Genomic DNA, 21541 nt, shown 5'->3' on the forward strand with positions numbered 1-21541 from the left:
AGTGGGTGAAACATAGAAACATTTAGCTGAGGTTCTCCTGGCTTTAGAATGAATTCAGTTTTTCAACAGTGATGTTTGTTCCCCTTAGAATTTTGGAAAAACACTTTTTTTTTATTTTTGTTTTTGTTTTGTTTCATTTTGTTTTGTTTTTACTTTTAATTCTTGATGAATGTTTATAGCTTCAGATAATCTTGGGTGGTCCTTTACTTAATGTGGTCACATTTCAATCAGTTTTTATCTCTCTGTTGCCTGTATCTTTGTGTGTACATGAGTATCTATTTTGTTAAAGATACTACAATTTTGTAATTCCAATTACCCTTTTAAACTTACCAAATTCAAAATTACTCTGTTTTAAAATGTAGCTACTGTTGCCACACCAGAAATTTAAGAATTACATATCAGATTTTACAGCACCAGATTAAGCACATAAGGCTTGATTTTTACTGGTAGCACATGATTTACAAAGAGGTAGCTCCTTTGCCAATTGTAAGAAGCTAAACTATTTACATTTTTCTCAGATATTTTTTATTCTTGTTTCATATATTAAATCCTGACCAAAATTTCTTATCCATTCTCTCTGGAGTCTTACTCCTCCATTTCTCCACTTCCCCAGATCTACACCCCTCCATCTCTTCTCAGAAAGGAGCAGCACTCCCAGGGGCATCAATCAAACATGGCATAACAAACTACAATACGACATGGACATACCATCACATCAAGGCAGAAGAAGGGAGCCCAGTATAAGAAGTGTCAGACATATAGGCAATAGTCAGGGACAATCCTCACGCCCACTGTTTAGATTTGCCTAAGACTACCAAGATACTCAACCATACAATACATGCAGATGACTTACGTCAGACATCTATGGGCTCTATGATCTCTGCTACTCCTTATACATCCTGGTCATTTGATTCTGTTCACTGTGTTTTCATGGTGTCCCTGACTCCTGTTTTTCTTCCAATCATTCCTCCCTCTCCTCTGCAGGACTCCACCAGCTCCACCTTATGTTTGGCTCTGGGACTCTGTGTCTGATCCCATCAACTGATGAAGGAAGTCCCTCTGGTATTTTTGGACGATGATTCTGCTAGCCTTCAGTCCGTATTTTCTGCAGACAGGATAATCTTAGGTGGAAGGTTTTGTTTGTTTGGTTTCCCAATCCCTCAAACTTGTTACAGACATAGCTGGTTCAGACTCCATGTTCCTTATTACTAGGAATCTTTGCCAGGGTTATTCTCACAGATTGCATGGTGTTTCCACTAAACTATGTTTCCACCTTGGCCCTGAAATGCCTTCTCCCATTTTTACTTTTTTTCATAATTTTTTTCTTTCTCCCTCTCCCTTCCCCACCTGATCCTTCATCTTTCCAATCCCACTTGCCCCTAATCCACCAGTGAAATTTATTCCTTTTTCCCTTCCCAAAGAATATTCTTGCATGAATTTTTAAAATTGAAAAACTATCAGACTTGGAACTATTTGGCTTGATACTTAGTTGGTATATTGGTGTTCGTGTAGTTTTCAGATCTACATTTAATTATTGTGTTTTATTGTTCACTAAGATTGATTGACATTGTTGGAGTCATTGGTTATTTAGTGAATGATAATCTAAGCATTTCAGTATAGGTGTATTAACATTACATCTAATGGATATCAAGATAATTATGACTTTAATTTTTTTAAGAAAATCATTAGTTAAAATGATCCCAATGAAATCATCTGAGGGTAATTCCAAGCAGAGCATGGTTGCCATTAGAAGTAGCATCAACTATTTTTAGTAGATTGCAATATTTTCTGCCTTTAGGACAGTTTTATAGGTTTTATACTGAAATCAGTCTCTGCTAAAAGTATGGCAGTTTTAAAATATAGACATCAATAGATGCTGTCTTAATATGAAATATCCTGGGTAGTCACATTCAATATTTACTGTTATCTGATGGGATCTTTTGAATTGATTATTATTGGAACACCCTGACTTAATCTGATGGATTCACATTATGATGTCATGTTTGGAAGGTATTAAATATGGGAAGAAGAGTTAGTAGGGTGAAGTAGTATTTAAAGAGACTCAAAGAGTCATATAATGACATAGAGTCCAGGTCTAATTTTAAAGGTGAAGTAGTTGCAATTATAAGTGAGAACACAGTCTGATAGACAGATACATATTCAGATAGAGGCTCTCATATGGAACAAATATAACCACCTCATCTATAACGGTAAAATTTAGATTTTGGGGAACAGAGTCCATAGGCAGGCAACAGATTTAAGGGCAGCCACTGCTCCAATTCTTTGGAGATCTATAAAGAGACTGAGATGCACATATGCCCCCTATGTCCTGGGATCCGTGGTACATCACATGTATTCTCTCTGGTTGATAGCTCAGTCTCTAAGATCCTCCAAGGATCCAGGTTAATCTTTTGTGGAGAAGATCTTCCTGTGATCTTCCTGTGGAGTCCTTATCCTAGCATGGACTTTCAAACCTTCCCTCAGCTGTTCCATAAGAGTCCCAAAGCTCCATCCACTGTTCGGCTATGGATCTCTGCATCTTTCTCAATCAGGTGCTGCGTGAAAACTCTCAGGCGACAGTTAAGTTAGATTCCCATCTGCAATCATTAATAGTGTCAGGTATTACCCATGGAATGAGTCTCAAGTTGGGCCAGTTATTGGTTGGCCATTTCTTCAGTCTGCACTTCATCTATGCCCTTGTATTTCTTTTAGACAACACAAATTTTGGTTTGAAAGTTTTGTGGGTGGGTTGGTGTCTTTATTTCTACACTGGGAGTTCTGTCTTGATACAGGAGGTGGCCTGTTCAGGTTCCATATACCCATTGCTATGTGACTCTGGCAAGGTTACCTGCATAGACTTCTCAGAGCCACTCACATCTCAGGTATCTGAAAGTCCTAGAGATGGCCCTCGACTTCCCATTCATAGCAGAGTATTATTATTATTCTGCAGATGGGATTCTGCAAGCTGCAGATTTCTATTCATTCTTTGGCCCGCAGGCCCACTAGCCATCTCTCCTGTTTCTCCCTCTCCCCACACCTGGTTCTGAAGCCCCATTCACCTCATCATACCCTCTCCCACTCCTACCAAGGTAGCACCCTCTGTCAGGTTCCTATGATTATTTTCTCCTGTCTTCTGAGTAATATTCAAGCATCCACATTAGGACTTACTTAAAAATTTTTCCTAATTGTTACAAGCAAACATTTAGGGCAGTGGACTTCAGAAAAATATATTAAATAGAAGTCTTAATCTTCCAAGAAATGAATTGTCCTTTGGTAATATATCAGATTACATTCTGATATTATACATGCCTCAAGTGATAGTTGTTACGCTTATTCTTGCAACCCACTAAAGTGATAAAAATTCTTTCTCACTAAAAATGCATATTGTAATTTTATGCATGCCTATGCCTCATTTTCATATCCACGTCTGTTTCTGAATACATATATTTCCATTTGGTTATCTCCATCAGTCCTAACTTCATAATAAATAAACTTAGCAAGCAGAAACTCTGAAGTGAAGCAGCATAGTCATGAATACTGTAGTATAGAGGTAAACTCTAACGTAATAAATCAGCACAATGAGGCAACATACAACAACTCTGGACTCTCTAGAGTCTAACTATATATTGCAATGGAAGAGCCAGAGAGGGTCTAGAGGCCCAGTAACAATTAAGAGTTTGGTATGTTTATTAACAACAAAGACATTTTAACCTGTGCAACCTATGGTATTGAAAGTTTCAGAAGTACTATCCTTGTCTACTTAGCTTGTTGCTTTGAGATGCTTTTTCTAATTCAAATTTAAAAATATGTATCTTTCTTTCCTTAAGTTGTTTTTCTCTTTATGTTTTTGATTTATTTTTGTGCTTAAAATGGTAACCATCATGACTTTGTACTTGGTTTTGAACTTACAATCCTTGAAACTTAATTGCTAGTCTCAGAAAATCCTGTGGGACACTTTACTTTCTTCTCTCCAGTGGATCATAAAACCCAGCAGTCTCAGCAATTCTGAGAACTTCTATTCGAGTAAAGACAGTTATCTAATAGAAAATATCAAAATGAAGAGCCCTATACTTATAGGAAAAATCTTTGTTTTTATTAGATATTTTGTGTATTTGCATTTCAAATGTTATCCTCCTTACTCATTTTCCCATCTCTGCTTCCCCTGCTAACCCACCCACTCCCACTTCCCTCTTCTGGCATTCCCCAACACTGGGGCAAGGAACCTTCACAGGATCATGGACCTCTCATTTCTTTGATGTCCAACTAGGCCATCCTCTGCTACATATGCACCTGGAGCCATGGGTCCCTTTATGTGTACTCTTTAGTTGGTGGTTTACTCCCTGGACTCTCTGGGGTACTGTTTGGTTCATATTATTGTTCCTCCTATGTGGCTGCAAACCACTTCAGCACTTTGGGTCCTTTCTCTAGCTCCTCCATTGCAATATATACAAAGTCTCAAGAAGTTAGACTCTAGAGAACCAAATGTCCCTATTGAAAATAGGGTACGGAACTCAACAAAGAATTCTCAACTGAGGAATTGGCTGAGAAGCACCTATAGAAATGTTGAATATCCTTACTCATCAGGGAAATGCAAACAACCCTGAGATGACACCTCACACTAGTAAAAATGGCTAGGATCAAAAACTCAGGTGACAGCAGATGCTGGAAAGGATGTGGAGAAAGAGAAACCCTCCTCCATTGCTGGTAGGATTGCAAACTGTTGCAACCAGTCTGGAAATCAGTTTGGCCGTTTCTCAGAAAATTTGGCATAGTACTAACTGAGGTTCAAGATATACCACAGCTGGGCATGTACCCAGAAGATTCTCCAACATGTAATAAGGACACATGCTCTACTATGTTCATAGCAGCCTTATTTATAATAGCTAGAAGCTGTAAACAATCTGGATATCCCTCAACAGAGGAATAGATACAGAAAAATGTGGTACAGTTACACAATGGAATAAATGCTATTAAAATCAATGAATTCATGAAATTCTTAGGCAAATGGATAGAACTAGAAAATATCATCCTAAGCAAAGTAACCCAATCACAAAAGAACACAAATGGTATATATTTACTGATAAATGGATATTAGCCAAGAAGCTCAGAATACCCAAGATACAATTCATAGACCACATGAAGCTCAAGAAGAAGGAAGTCTAAAGTATAGATACTTAGGTCCTTCTTAGAAGGGGGAACAAAATACACATGGAAGAAGATACAGAGAAAAAGTGTGGAGCACGGACTGCAGGAAAGGCCATCCAGAGACTGTCTCACCTGGGGATCCATCCCATATACAGTTACCAATCTCAGACACTATTGTAGATGCCAACAAATGCTTGCTGACAGGAGCCTGATATAACTTTCTCCTGATATGCTCTGGCAGTGCCTGACAAATATAGAGGTGGATTCTCTCAACTAACCATTGGACTGAGTACAGAGTCCCCAATGGAAGAGCTAGAGGGGAAAAAATTCTTATGTCACATTGTACATAAATGACACTTAGATTATTCCACTCATATACAAATGATGCTGAATATGGTCACGTGATAATAGAACCAGTGACATCCTTCAGCATCTGGATAGTATATATGGGCCAAAAATTGAAGTAGGCCCAGCAGACATCAAAATCTATAATCAAAGAGTACATGTATTAATGGTGCTAGAGAACTCAGAGGTTAAGAGTAGACGACCAGAATTAAGCTTCTAGTACCCACATGCTTGCCCATAATATCTTATAACTCAAACCCCAGGGCATCATATCCCTTCAACTGGCATCATCAAATGCTATTCACAATGTTATGCATTTACATACATGCTCTGAATACATGTTCCCCACACCATGCAATTCAACACTTCCTAGAGAATGGTAACAGTTTATCAGTCTAAATACAAGGTTGTTTTCTTCTATAGGACGTTGCAAGCAGGAAAAGAATGTAAAACTTTTTGGAATAATTCCCTGACGGACTTGGACTGTGAACTGATGACTCAATGTTGGTCATTTTTATCCTTATTTCCAGTAAGTGCTTTGTGCTGCTTCATCCACATGCCTTTAGTCAGTTGATAGTTCTAGAGGTAAAGAAAATAATACCCCTTTGTTTTGGTCTGGCGTGTTTTCATTTCTCTTCCACTACTGTACTAATTATTCTGAGAACACTTTTCCAATTGTCTCTTTGCACATACCTTTATTTACCTCATGATTTCTGAGAACTGGTAAAATTGAGGACTATATAATAAGCATATCACATGCACTTGAACTTGAAGTACTAACACAAGATAAAACATTGCTAGGAGACATGATGAGTTTCTGATAGGAATTTATTCTTCACAATGGTTTCTTCTTACAGTTCATTATTTTTAAAAGCCTTTAAAGCTTTTGGAGCATCATCTTTTTAATATAAAAGTGACATCATATGACTTGGGATTGAATCAATTTAAATCCTCTTTTGAATGATTGGAGAATTAGTTCACCTAAATTTCCTCCCACATCTGCACTCATCTCACAAGTTGCATTATGTGCTTTTCAACTGCTTCTTCCTCCATAGCTGTAAGTTCCACAGCTGTTTAATGTAAATTATGTTTCAAAATAGATTAAAATCCTTTTTCCATGTGTGGACAATACTTATTACACAAGGGATGACATTCTTACAGGTTTCCTAGTGTGCAATGCATTTTTGTGGTTTCGTAACTATGAAAATGCCAAAATGATTCTTTTATTTGTCAATACTGCATGAAGAAAATTAGAAAAACACCAGTTTCTCCCTGTTTCTTATTCTATTGGTCACTTCTAATATTCATAAAAAATTGAACTTATATGGTTATGAGTCTTTTTGTCAATCCTGTTTTATTTTCTCAAATCTAAAGCTCTAAGTCACTCAGTAGCTCTTTCATTTGTTCTTACTGTCACTGATGTGACAGAAGTGTGCACTTCTTTCGGATTCCAATGTCTTTGGATGACTTAAATATCTTATTTAATCATTTAAAAGCTATGAAATATAAATATATGATAAATGGATAGATAGATAGACAGTCAGACAGACAAAAGGGTAAATGACAGAAACAGAAACAAAGGAAGATAAAAACAGTATTTTACCTTTATACTCTTCCTTCAGAATATTTCCAAAAGGAAGTTGGAGTCTGTCAAGGAGTCGGGATACAAGGAAGTTTGTTCATATTGTTTTCATCATATAGCACTGACTGACACTTGCATGAGCTTGTGGCACAGCTAGAATTCCCTCTCATAAAAGCAAATATTTCCTTTGGCCTACACTGAAATGCTATTGTGTACCCTGACAGCTTTCCTGAGTCTTTTTCTTAGTTTGATTTTGTCTATGGGAAAATCCAATAGATCCTCCATTTTCTTATGATATGATGATGCATTCATTTTCATTGTACAGACAAATCTTACCTTTGATTTATATAGCATAGAGTCATACTTTATCTGAGAAATGTGTTAGTATCTCTTTCATCATATAGCACTGACAGTCACTAGCATGAGTTTGTGGGCACAGCTACAATTTCCTTTCATGAAAGCAAATTATCCATTTATGCCTTCTTTGTTTTTCATTGATCAGATATTTATTGAGAACTGGAAAAAAGATAACATTTTTCTCTTATGAGGTTTACAGTCTAAAATGCAACAGACAGATATCAAGAAATAGTCATTAAAAGTAAAAATTAATCTTCTAATTAATCATCTGTCCAGAGCTCTGTGATCACATTAGATGCAGGAGAGGGATCTTTTTGAAGAATATAACTAAGAAACGACCTTGAATGGGGGTATAAGGAGGCTTTCCGAAGAAAGCTTTCTTCCTTTCTATTCGTTATCTTTGTAGATTCCAACTGGTAAAAATTCTCACTTATTACCTGGTCACACGGGTAACAAGTCTCTGCTCTGTCTTCAGTTCAACTGCAGCTCAGGGTTAAAATCTCTAAAAGTTCTAAAGGAATTGTCTTCTGAAGATTCCAAACCCCACAGACAGTGTTTGTCTTCCTCTTCTTATATTCCTGTGTCTCTACCCTGGAGTTTAGTGCCATACACTTTTAGCTCCTCCTCTTTCCTTCCAAATAAGCTTTGGATGGTTGGCTTGGGGACATCTCTACCATTTCTCCTTTCTTTTATTTGTCTTTTTTTAAATTTTCTATATTCTTTGTTTACATTCCAAATGATTGTCCCTTTGCCTATTTGTTTGTTTTTCATTAATTGTTTTATTTGTTTATATCCCAATTGTGACTTCCTCTTTCTCCTCTCCTCACAGGTCCTAGCTCTTATTTCCCCTCCTCCTATTTCCCCTTCCCGTTATCTTCAGGGAAAAAGAGGGCTCCCATGGATGTCAATTTCCCTCAGCATATCTATTTGTAGTAGGACTAGGGATAGCGTCTCCGATTAAGGCTAGGCAAGGTAGCCCAGTTAGGGGAATGGGATCCAAAGGCAAATAATACAATCAGAGACTGCTCCTGCTCTGTTTGTTAGGGATCCCACATGAGGACCAACTTGTACATATGTTACATTTGTGAAAGGGACCCAGGTTAGTTCCATGAATTCTCTTTAGTAAATGATTTAGACTCTGTTAGCCCTTAGGGGACCAGGTTACTTGATTCTGTAGGTTTTCTTATGGTGTCCTTGACATCTATGTCTCCTTTATTCCTTCCTTGCCTTCTTTTTTAAGATTCCCAGAGCTCTGCCTAATGTTTGACTGTGTGTCCCTGCATTAGTTTCCATCAGCTGCTGCGAGAAGCCTCTCAGAGAACAGACATGCTAGGGCTCCTTACTGCTAGTATAGCAGAATATCATTGATGGTGTCAGTGGTTAGCTTTCTCATGGACGGGTCTCAAGTTGCACCAGTCATTGGTTGGCTATTTCTTCAATTTCTCTCTCATTTTTATCTCTGCACATCTTGTAAACAGAACACATTTTCAGTAGTAAGTTTCTGTACTGGCTAGTTTCATGTGTCAACTTGTCACAGGCTGGAGTTATCACAGAGAAAGGAGTTTCAGTTGGGGAGGTGCTTCCATGAGATCCAGTTGTGGGGCATTTTCTCAATTAGTGATCAGGTGGGGAGGGCCCCTTGTGGGTGGTACCACCTTTGGGCTGGTGCTCTTGGGTTCTATAAGAGAGCAGGCTGAGCAAGCCAGGGGAAGCAAGCCAGTAAGAAACATCCCTCCATGGCCTCTGCATCAGCTCCTGCTTCCTGACCTGCTTGAGTTCCGGTCCTGACTTCCTTTAGTGATGGACTGCAACATGGAAGTGTAAGTTCAATAAACCCTTTCCTCCCTAACTTGCTTCTTGGTCATGATGTTTTTGCAGGAATAGAAACCCTGACTAAGACAGTTTCTATGAGTGACTTGGTATCCCCATCATTCCATTAGAAGTTCTGTGTGGTTACAGGAGATGGCCATTTCAGATTCCATAACCCCTGCTGCCAAGAGTCAAATCTACAGTCACTTTCAGATTCCTTTGAAATTGGAGTATGGGCAATCTCTAGATCAAACATGCTAGAAACTTTCATGTCTTCTTGATCAACATTATTCTCAGTCTTTCTGTCTCTTTCTCTTTCTGTCTTTGTCTGCCTCTGTTTCTACCTCTGCTATGTCTCTGTGTCTCTCTTCCTTGTTCCCTCTCTTTCCTTTCCTTCCTCCATTCCTCCCTCTCTTCCTTAAAATGAATGTCTCAATGAGAATTATTTGTGTCATTTTCAAGCATGTTTTGACAGGCTTTAAAGAGACTCATACCTTTTATAATTAGAACAAATGTTATAATTCATTTTCTTCTCACATGTTTGCATGGAAATACTCATTATCTTTAAACTGGTATGGTTTCAGCCTTGGTTATTTGTCATCCTCTTCCTAAATTCTTTCAAATGTATCAATTCCTAACATTTATTTGCTTTTCATTTTCACCAGATAGTACATTTTTTTGGCCATACATGTTCCTCTTCTTGCCTTCCCTAATCATTTAACAATTATTTAACAGTTTTGTTTGCTTTCTGCCTTAATCTTCCTGAGATTCTAAAGTTTATTTTCTCCTGTTCTTGATTTCCTGTTGAGCAAATTACTTTTCTCTTTAAACCATCATAGAATTTTTTTCTGTAACTTAAATTAGGCTATATTTATATTTTCAATGGGGAGGAATACTGTGCTTTTCATTGTTTCTCTCAAAATTTTAGTAAAACTTATTGCTGTCACTTTTTTTAAAATGTCAATAAATCTTTTTGTTTGTTTGTTTGTTTGTTTTGCTTTCGACATGCTATGGAGAGTTCTTTACCCTTGGCCATGGCTGTGTTGAGTTTCACCCAACTTACACGTCTGATATTAAGGTACCATGAAATATCCTTCACTGCACCCCCTAAACTCTTAACTATCCTTGCTCAGATATGCTACTGCTGTCAGTCCCTTTGCAGTACTGCTAATTGTTACATCATAAATATCTATATTTTCTGGGGTTGTTGTTGTTGTTTATTATTTGTTTATTTATTTGTTTTTTCACTTCTAGTAAATTCAGTGAGAGCTAGCATTTGATTACAAACTTTTGTGATTTTAATTGAGAATTCCTTTCAGATGGCTGAAATACTTTTCTGTTATCTACTGAACAATAGCAAGCTCCACTTGATTCCCATTTACTTTCCCAGAGAAAGGTTTCTTAGAAACCTCACAAATAAACCATAATTTGACATCAAACATAGGAGTGCGATGAGATCTTGTGACATTATCCCCATTAAGTTACCTTTCTCTTCTAAGAATCTCTTTAGATTATAAACCTTCTGTCTGCCTGCCCTCAGTCTATAGTATCTATAGTCCATAAAACCATAACACCATATCTTAAGGAAGCTTCCAGTCACTGATTAAAAATTGACTGTGAAAGTTATTTCTCTGTACAACATTATGCCATAAAAATAATGAATATTAAAACTAGAGCCCTAAAGATTTTCATCTTGTTATGTCAATACTTAATTGACATAAGACAATAGCTACTAGAGAAATTTAAAAAATTATCCTGATAACAAGTCTATGTATTGAAATCAAGTTAACAGTAATCATACATTTAGGACAGAGCTCATAAAATAAATGTGTATTAGATCAGGACATAGGAAGGTGACGTTAATAACAATAAGAGGTTAAAATCACAACAAATTTAAAATTAAAGTGATTTGTATGCATGTACTTAAAAAGCATGTCAATAAAAAAGTCAGTTGAATAACAAATATTTATATGTATCATTAATTTGATCAAATATTAATAGATTATGGTTTTCTCCCTAGATATAACCAGTGCATACTTATACCATTTATCTTTTTAAATCCTGTATTACCACTTCTCAAGTAAAATGTACTGATAAGTAATCATGTGTAAAACAAAGCAAGCAATTTCCCAGCAGGCTGGATTAAAGCATAGATAATTTTCAGTCTTGTATTCACTGGCCTGAGTTGATGAAATTTTGACTCTGAGGACAGATTCCTCCAATTATTTTTTTTGCTTATTATTGTTTTCCTTGTATACTAATATAATTAAATAGGATCAATAAGATAAGCTACACACATTGAACACTTGTGGAGCAATGACTTCTATTGTGACTATATTTTTCCTTATGATATTGCTCACATATTCACCTTGTATTAAAAATACAAACTCCTTGAGACTCAATTGGGAAAAATACTCAAGTTAAATCCCTGAAACACAGCTTATTCAAATTTTCTACAGATGGATTAGTGTAATTTTCACAAGGCAAAAATTGCAGTTAATGTTCAATGGATTTACTGAACAAAAATGGAAGAGTCTAACATTAAAGTAACATGATCAATAAATGAACAATTTAGTCAAAAGGCCAGTAATTTGAAATGAGTCTGACATTTACATTGCAAACAGCAAAGAAACATTTCTTTAACAGCAAAACCATTTTTTTTTGTTATGTGGAGATTTTATCTGATCTTTTTGGCAGTCACCAATATGTCAGAGGTTGGAGGTCAAACTATGTAAAGCTGTCATTCATGTAAGCTACCTTACATTCTTTCCCAGGATTAAAAAGAAAACAAAATAAAATGAAGACAGAACGAAACAAAACCTTTAGAAAAGTTTTAAAACACTTTCACAAGTAATAAACTTCTAGTTCTTTGAAAAAGTCCATAGAATATTCAAGACTTGCTAGAACCCAGTATAAAATGGAGTGGGTGATACAGTGATTTATTTATGCTGTCTCTAAGTATATAATGAAAGATGCTAGCACATTTCAAATATATCAAAATGTAGCAATGTGTCCAGGGATAGAGATGTAGTTCAGCTATTGTATAGCACATAAAAGGCTCTGGGTAAATAGCTAGCACCCCCATATATATATGCATGCATATATATTTATATTTATGTAATGTGAAAAAACCAAAAATATTCAAAATATGTTAGAATGCTTTACAGAAATATGCATACTAATGTAGCATAGAGGATTTTTTTCCTTTTAAATATCTTCATGTTTTTCAACACTACTCTCATTACCCCAATTTTTTCTTCTCTTGAGATTTTCTAAAGTGTTTTCTCATAAAACTCTGAAGGCATTTTTAATAATGTTTTCTGGGACTGAAATACCAATAAGCACAATACAGTGCATTCCCATGAGTTTTAGAGTATCATCAGAAGAAGCAAGGGAACTGCAAAAAGATTTAAAGTTGTAACATGCCTGAAATAAAATCAAGTTTTGATTTTGATAATTATCCAGGGGCCAGATAGATTAAAAACAGACATTTTAACACATTAAAATTCATAAAGAGCCCTTCTTTAATGTCACAGGATGAGAACAGATCTGAATTTTACTTTAAAGAGTAGCATTTAAGTTAACATTAATATCAAATGGTAAATAATTGACATTGAAATCAAAATCTCCCATAATATAAAATAAGTCTTTCATACACACATGAGAGGTCAATCCAAACACTAATAAACTCGGGTATAAAGCTTGAATTTTATGATTGGAAAAGTTAGACATAGTTGTTTCTTCTTTAGATCTGTCATCATGGATAAATTTTTACAAAATCCCTGCCCTAAACTGAGACTATTTTCTTTTTGAAGAAATGAAGAATGAAGCTTTTTGAAGTAACTAATGATGATGTCTCTCAAAATATTTGATTTAACTTATTTTTTCATCAAGCTTGATTCTCTTGCCCTATCCTAGCATGGGAAGTATCAGAAATATATTTACTGCAATGCAGTTAGAATGCTATGTGACCAATGCAGCTAATTTAAGTATAATTGTCAATAAAGTTAATAATGAGGTCGACATTCTTGTCTAACATTTTTTTCAACTTTGCAGAATAAATCTCTTGTTCTCATTAGTTATAATTTTTAATAAGTTCAACCTTTTGTAATCAACTGTCAAATATTATTCTTTGTTTATGTGTTACAGGATTCCAACTTCCATGTTTTCTCTTCCAAAAAGGTTGGCTTAAAATAATTAAATCAATAAAATTTGTTATTAACTGAATTATAGCTTTAAAACAGCTTTAGTGGGAGACATGTATAATGACCAAGATCATAGCCTCATTAGAAGAGATTGAGCCCAGTGGCTTGGACTTAGGGGTACTTTAGGTCTGCAGTTACAAAGGTCTATTGCTTAAAATGATTCTGTTCTTGGGATAATAAATCTGCTTTCATGGTAAAATCTTACAGGTATTTTTTTCATGTACAGTGTACTTGCATATGTGTTTGTGTGTGTGTATGTCTATGTGTGTGTGTATGTATGTGTGTATGTATGTATGTATGTATGTATGTATATATGTATGTATGTATGTATATGTATACATGCTTATATGTCCACATGGGTATGTGTGTACTTGCATGGGAATACCAGTATGAGCACACAACATGTAGATAACTATCTGAGTCCATTTAGGGTTGCTTTTATTGATGGTTGTTTAGAGTGGAACCGAACTTCATTTTGTGCTGTTGGAAATTACTAGAGACTCACAACTGGCCAAAAAATGCACAGAATAAACAATTATGTCACATACAAAAACAATAGCTAAAATCAAAGATTTAAAATTCCAGATAAGCAAATAAAGCAAGAAAATGTTCAGAAGCTTTTGAAATCTGGTATTGCCACTAACACATATCTTACATAACCCAGATATAGTCAATCTTTCTCTGACTTTTATACCACTTGTGTTATCTTCTATTTATGTGCTTGAAGCAATGCTTTGACAGGCCTTTTTGATAATAAAAAATAAAAATATGTGAGAAAATTTTCATGCATACAATATCTAATCCTTTATACAGTTCCTGAAAACTTTACAAATCCAATGATTTTCATTTAATTACACTTTATTACACTTAAAATTTTAATTGTTTGTAAATACCATACATGCATATAATGTGCTTTGTCTACATTCATCCCTAACTCTCTTTACCCATTTCCTCATAGTAAACTACAACAGTCTCCTCCCTCTTTAGCATTATGTCTTCATTTTTTTTTATTTTTAACAGAAAAAAAAAGAGATTTATTCTTAGTAATCACATTGGGTAGAGGAAAACAAAAGAACCAGGTCTCTTCCATGTCCATTTTGCAAAATGAGATTATAGTTTTAACAGAGAGCCAGAAACATATACACCTAATATGGACCAGCTATATTTTGGCCCCATACAACATGAACTATCATTGTCTGAGTTTCAGTCTCATCTTGGAAATTGGTCTAACAAACTGATAGAACTACATTTAACCTCTATACAGGTGATAAGTTCCAAACTTGGTTTTGAGTCAGAAAATATCTATGCTGAAATACACATAAAAATAGAAGCAAATAAAAAGCAAGATTAGTGTATATATATATATATATATATATATATATATATATATATATATATCATTATATATATATATCATTAGGGAAATGCAAACCAAAAAAACCCTGAGATTCTACCTCACATTGGTCAAAATGACTAAGATAAAAAACTCAGGTGATAGCAGATGCTGTGAAGGAAATGGAGAAAGAGGAACACTCTTCTATTACTAGATTGTAAACTGGTACAACCACTCTGGAAATCAGTCTGGCAATTCTTCAGAAAATTGGACATAGTATTACCCGAGGAACCAGCTATAACACTCCAGGGCATATACCCAGAAGATGCTCCAACATGTAATAAGGACACATGCTCCACTGTGTTCATAGCAGCCATATTTATAATAGCCAGAAGCTTGAAAGGAACCGTATGTCACTCAATAAAGTAATGGGTACAGAAAATGTGGTACATTTACACAATGGAATACTATTCAGGTATTAAAAGCAATGACTTCATGAAATTTGCAGGTAAATGGACAGATATAGAAAATGTCATCCTTAGTGAGGTAACTCAGTCCCAAAAGAACACATTTGGTTAATAGGTGGATATTAGGCAAAGAATATGGAATACCCGAAATACAACTCACATACCACATGAAGCTCAAAAGGAAGGAAGACCAAAAAGTGGATGCTTCATTCCTACTTAGAAGGGGGAACAAAATAATCAAAGGAAGTAGAAGATTTGAGGTACTTACTATGAAGAGAAGTGTGGTGAAGAAAATAGGGGGAAGAATGAGGTATGGGAGGAGATGGAGGAATTGTATAGAGGGTCAGGAAATTAAACAGAGGTGTATAGCATTGATGGATGGGGAACTGGGGGTAACAACCAAAAGTCCCAGATTCCAGGAAAGCAAGAACCTCCTAGGATCCCACAGGGAAGACATTAGCTGAAATAGCCCACAAAAGGGACCTGTGGAGGCCATATCCAGTTTAGGCATGGCCCCAGGTAAGGGATGGGGCCCCACACCCACCTCCAAAATTTTAACCCAGAATTTCTCCTGACTAAAGGCTGTACAGGGACAAAGGCTGGAGCAGAGACTGAAGGAAAGGGCATCTAGAGACTATCCTACCTTGAGAGCCATCCCACATGCAGACTCCAAACAGAGACATTATTGCTGACAGGAGCCTGATGCAGTTGCCTCCTGAGAGGCTCTGCCAGAGCCTGACCAATACAGATGAGGATGGTCACAGCCCACAATCAGACTAAGCACAGAGACCCCAAATGGAGGAGTTAGGGGAGGACTGAAGGAACTAAAGGGGCCCTATCTGGTATCAATGGGAGGGGAATCCCTTGGACCTGTGAAAGCTTGATGCCCCAGTGTCAAGGAATGCTAGGGCAGTAAGGCAGGGTGGGTAGGTTGGTGGAGTATCACCCTTATAGAAACAAGGAAAAGGAGGATAGGATAGGTAGGGGATTGCAGAGGGGAAACCAGGAAATGGGATACCATTTGAAATGAAAATAAATATAATATCCAATTAAAAAAACAAACAAATAATCTCTTTTCTTTTAGTCACTTTTGTAAGGGATGACACAAGAAACTTCATCTTGTCTGTTGCATATTTTATATGTGTAGTTTCCTACTGAAGCATATAAGACTCCTAAAAAATGTATAGATACTAGATGCTCACAAATCTACACTGAATGACTTAATTTACAAGTGAGTTTTACTCTTTTTAGATGCATTTTATGAGACCTAGTTGTGAATATATAAAATAATTAAAACATTTTATAGAAATACTGTTTCTGACAAAAACAAAAACAAAAAAACAAACAAAAAAAAAACAAAAAACAAAAAAACCGAACAAGAATTTTTTTTTTTTTAATGTTCTGAGGTGCTAAACATTACCCAAAGGACAATACTGATGGATAGGCATATCTAATCATAGAGATGCTTATTTTATTCCTTGCTTTCTTACAACTGATTCTATGGATTACTGTCAATAACTCCTTGACATTTATCACGTCTATCACTTATACTTTACTCAACAACTCAGAAAAAAATCAGACCAACAAGGAGGAATTATTTTCTGGAGTCATGAAATAATGGAGAGTGAACCAAAAAGATCGTTGATCAACAATGACTTCATGGATTTTTATTTAGAGAAAAGGAAGGAATTATCATAACTGAAGAAACAATACCTTCAGAAATCATAGCATTTGACTTTAATTCCAGCACTTTATACTCATTGTCATCTTCGTCATCACTATCATCATCATTATCATCAGTACTCACAATGTGCAAATATTATGTGTATGTTGTTTTCCATTGAGTCATGAATAAGATACCAGTAGTCATCCCCCAAAAGCAAAGGGACCCTCCATCTCTGAGAAGCTATCAACTGCCAATAGCTCTTCTGTTAAGGTTGAAACCTGTATACTTTACACGATGGAATTTTTTTTTTCTGTTATCTAAATTCTTTTTTTTTATTCGATAAATTTTTTATTTACATTTTAAGTGATATCCCCTTTACTAGACCCCCACTCCTCGAAAGTCCCATCAGCCCCCTTCCCTCCCCCTGTTTTCCCACCCAACCCTTCCCACTTCCCTGTTCTGGTTTTGCCCTATACTGGAAATCTTAACACTTTTGTTTGTATACTGATTCAGGTAAATTCCACTGCTTATCCTCAATGACGAATATAGAAGTAGCAAATCTAAAGAGGCAGATTCTGTGAGTATCACTGTGCCATATTCAGATATATTATTGTCTATATTTAAGTATTTCTTGACTTGAACAGAAAAAAGTAGAATCAACTCCCTTACATGACCGAGGCTTGGCGGTTTGAAAATGTCCCTTAATTTTTGTAGAAGGAATCAGTAGTTAATAGGCTTCAGACAGTGGATGTAGACAATGCATTTCCAAAGCTCAATTGTGATTCAGGCACTCTGTTTTGATTTCATTTAAATTAATTTAAAAATGTAACTTTGACTTAACATTCATCTCTATTTCTATTATGTTATAATTTATATTTTTCTACAATTATATTTAACTAAATTTCAGATTTGAACATCTGTTCTTTGATGAATTTCACAGAGAAGAAAAAAATATGTTCTACATTACCAACAGTATTGCAACAGAAAAACAGCCAAGTGCATGGTATTTTATACTTTTAGTGATTTTAGTACTTGAACCTAAAAGCATAAAACTGTAGATCAATGAAAGTTAATGAAATATTTTAAATGGACCAGAAAAGTTTATGATGCTCTTTATTATATCCTTGTACCTGCATGTCTGGATGCTTTTCACTCCAGTGACATCTTCCCTATGTCTAACATAATGATAAAAACATAATGATATGTTTAACATAGATGATTAAAAAAGTGAAAATGAAATATTTTTCAAAGAGTTAAGCATTAGACCGATTGTAATGACTGGAAAACATTTAAAAGTTTAACTATATAGTTATTATGATCTAAAATATTAGATCAAAATTACAACAGAAAAATAAAATTTTCAAGGCTAAATCATTTCAATGAGTTTAGAAGTGCATGATAAAGCATGAATATACCATTTAATAAATATGCACATGACATTTTGCACATTTCTCCTGTGGTTAAGCAATGGCTGTAAGTATTAGATTTTCATTGTAGAAATAACCACTTAGTGAAATACACATTTATAGTTGTGTTAAATAATGAGAAACGTGACGGTAACATTTTTTATGGTATTCCAAGGGAATGTTATTCCAAAGATTTTTGTCATAGAAAATATTTAATTATAACATGTGTTGTCAAGAAGATTTGAAATTTTTATCAGCTGTGAAGCCAAGCATTAAAATATAACTTTTATGAAAAAGGTTTAAATATGATATTTAACAATGCTTCAAACTGCAGTACTTTAGTTAGAAAGAGATAGAAAAGATTCTTAAAATAAAACAGTAGGTCCCCATGAACTGACAGCAGTAAGAAGAGGCTGCTAGTTTAGGATGACAAAGGATGACAAATGGAAGAAGGAAATTGAGAGTTGTCTGGGTCACTTGAGATCCTGACATTGCCAAGAGATGGAGGGGGTAGAAGGTATTCTCTCTGCTGTAACCTGTGGCTTCAATATGAGAGAACTAGAAGAGATGAAAGTGGCATTAGTAATCTGGATCAAGGAGTAACTTGAGAATGAGACAAACAGTACTGTACCAAAATTACATATGAATGAAAATCCATTTCAATTGAGCTCTTCTATGATAAAGGAGAAAAACAATACCTTAAAGCGAACAAATCCTATTATTCAAAGCTGAGCGCATGGCCATTAACCCTTCAGTCTCTGCCATGGAAACAGCAGGTATTTCCAGTCTGTTTTCTATATCTAAAGAGATAGTCCTGTGATTTTTTTCTTTCAGTTTGTTTGTATAGTGGATTAAGTAGATGGATTTTTAGGTGTTGATCCATTCCTACATCCCTGAGGTGAAGTTTATATCATCATCGTGGATGATGTTTTTGACATATTTTGGATTCAGTTTGTGAGTATTTATCTGAGTATTTTTGTATCAATATTTATAAGAGAAATTGGTCTAAAATACTCTTTTTTTTTATTCATTTTGTGGTTTAGGTATCAGGGTGATTGAGGCTTCATAGAATTTCTACCCATATTTGTGTTCTATATATCTTAAATTATAAGTATAATCCTGAAAACTATGACCACTTTATGAAAACTTTATAATATAAAGGTTATCTATCATATCTCTTAACAGTTTATTTTGTTTTCTTATATTTCACAATATCACTATAAAATGATATGAAACTCTTGGACTAAAAAGTGTGGTTCCTTTTTCCACTAAGGCTTACACTTTTATTTTAGAAAAACAGGTAAATAAATCAGTTGAAGATGTGGTGGTCTTAAAACCCATGAAGAAAAAGATTCCCTCATAATAAGATACTAGCATGTTTCTGACATGGTAATGTGAACAGAATCATATAATGAAGAAGATTAATCCACGCTAAATATTCAACAGTAGGAAATAAACAAATTTGTAAATGTCAAGTAGTTAGGTTGGTTATACTTCTCTTGTTCATTAAAAAAATACTATGTACAAAAGCAACCTACGGAACTTGTTTTATTTTGGATTATGGTTCCAGAAGACACAGTATCTGTCATGGTGGGGAATACGTGTTTGGAGGAGAAAAAAACTGGGAGATCCTATGTCAGTCACTCACGAAATCGAGAAAACAGGAACAGGACATTAGTCAAGGTGATGAACTCTCAAATCCAGCACACAATTATTGACTTCATTATACTTGGGTGACATTCTCAAAGGTTCTCAACATTTCTGGCCAGCATCCTAATCTGGGACCAAGGATTTAAATGCCTGAGATAATGTGGGTTATTTCTGTTAAGCCACAGTACATTAATGAAAAATGCATCTTCTTCTATTCTAATTTTCCTCATAATCTCTGGTAGTATCAACACTCTTGGAAATCAACAGTCTCTTTTGAGACTCCAGACAAGTTCTGAACTCTTGTGATCTATAAAATAAAAACACAATGATATACATCCAAGATACAAGAAAGTAGAGATAGATGAGTTGGAAGTACGGAAGTACTCAAGACTTGGTCAAAGATCACATGCATTTATAAAACCCTCAAAAAGTAATAAAAAGGGGAGCTGGAGAGATGGCTCAGTGGTTAAGAGTTCAAATCCCAGCAACTACACAGTGGCTCACAACCATCCATAATGACATCCGATGCCCTCTTCTGGAGTGTCTGGAGTGTCTTACAATAAATAAATATTTTTTTTATTTTTTTTTAAAAAGTGAAATAAAAAAAGTAATAAAGAATCTGCATGTCACTGTCAATAACAACAAATGGAATGGTATTCAGTGATACTGAAGTAAAGTTATCATGGAGAGTAGAAAATAAGTAAAATAGTTTCAAATACAAAGTGAAGCTTTCATGTTGTTTACTAATCTATTGATCAAAAATCTGATCCACAAAACAGAATCAAGGATCTCATTTTCCAGAGCAGCAGCCATTTAATTCAAAGTAAGTTAAGAGTAGAAAAGATGTGTTGTTTTAGATGTTTATGTTTTTTTATAATTCCACAAAAAAAAAAAAAAAATCTGTGGCTCGAACATGTACCAAATCCATCTATTACTTTTAACTGGAATGGGACAGACTGAATCAGTTTCTATGTTTTCAAGAGTTAAAGGGCAGATATTTCATTTTGTTTTTTCCTGCCTTCTCGGTATTAAAAAATGAGTCTGTCTTTGACAAAATACACTGTAGATGGCCTTGTTACAATGCTCAGCCATCCTAGTAAATGGCTTTGACTACTGTAGACCCAGTGCTGTTAAAGTCTCATAGATGAGAGTTTGTTCTTTTATATCAGAAAAGAAACTGCTAGTAACAACCTTTCTTAACATGAAGATTATTTTCAGGGGAACTCAGAGAACATATTATCATCATTCTTTATCAGGAATTTTTTATTTATTTAACTGCAACTTATTGTGATTTAAGGAACTCTGAATTCTATGAGGTTAGGTTTGAAATGTTCCTAAATTTACAAATTAAAGAAATATCAAACTTAATCTCACGGAATTCCAAGTTCTTTAAAGCACAATCATATTATCTACCTTAAGGAGGATGTCTATAATATTGCTAAAATACTAAATACTAATAAAATAAAACAAATTATAAGGTATTCCTCAAATTATGGAGAAATGAGAGCATCATTTAAACATGAAGTGTAGGGTAATAAGTTACAGTTAAATAAATAATAGTTTTCCACAATGGTTT

The sequence above is a fragment of the Apodemus sylvaticus genome, chromosome 16 (genome assembly GCF_947179515.1).
Source record: "Apodemus sylvaticus chromosome 16, mApoSyl1.1, whole genome shotgun sequence".
Lineage (NCBI taxonomy): Eukaryota > Metazoa > Chordata > Mammalia > Rodentia > Muridae > Apodemus > Apodemus sylvaticus.